Here is a 584-nt window from a genome sequence, read left to right as displayed (position 1 = left end):
AAGAGAAGGAAGCCGTGGAGAAAGGAAGAATGGAGGAGGAAAGAAGGAAAAGAGAGAAAGAAGTAGGATACGATAAGGGAAGAAGACATGATGGAAGGGAGGAGACAAGGAAGGAGGAGATTCCGAGAGCGAGAGAGAAGAGAAGGGTCCTAGTCCTGGACGCTCATTCTTATGTTTCTTCTGTTCTGCACTAAATTAAGACAATAAAGGATCAGATGGGCCAACCTGCACTGTGCCGTGTCTTCTTTCACACACACACACACACACACACACACACACACACACACACACACACACACACACACACACACACACACACACACACACACACACACACACACACATGCTCGCATACACAATGCAACACAACACAACACAGCTCACACACACACACACACACACACACACACACACACACACACACACACACACACACACACACACACACACACACACACACACACACACACACAGGCATGCACGCACGCACACGCACAGAAACAAGCTATACTCACACGAACACACAAATTGTCATACACCCACATCGTGGACATGCACACAAACACAAACTGAAACAAGCAAGT

This window comes from Engraulis encrasicolus, chromosome 13 (assembly GCF_034702125.1).
Source record: "Engraulis encrasicolus isolate BLACKSEA-1 chromosome 13, IST_EnEncr_1.0, whole genome shotgun sequence".
Taxonomy (NCBI): domain Eukaryota; kingdom Metazoa; phylum Chordata; class Actinopteri; order Clupeiformes; family Engraulidae; genus Engraulis; species Engraulis encrasicolus.
Note: the sequence above shows the minus strand (reverse complement) of the source record.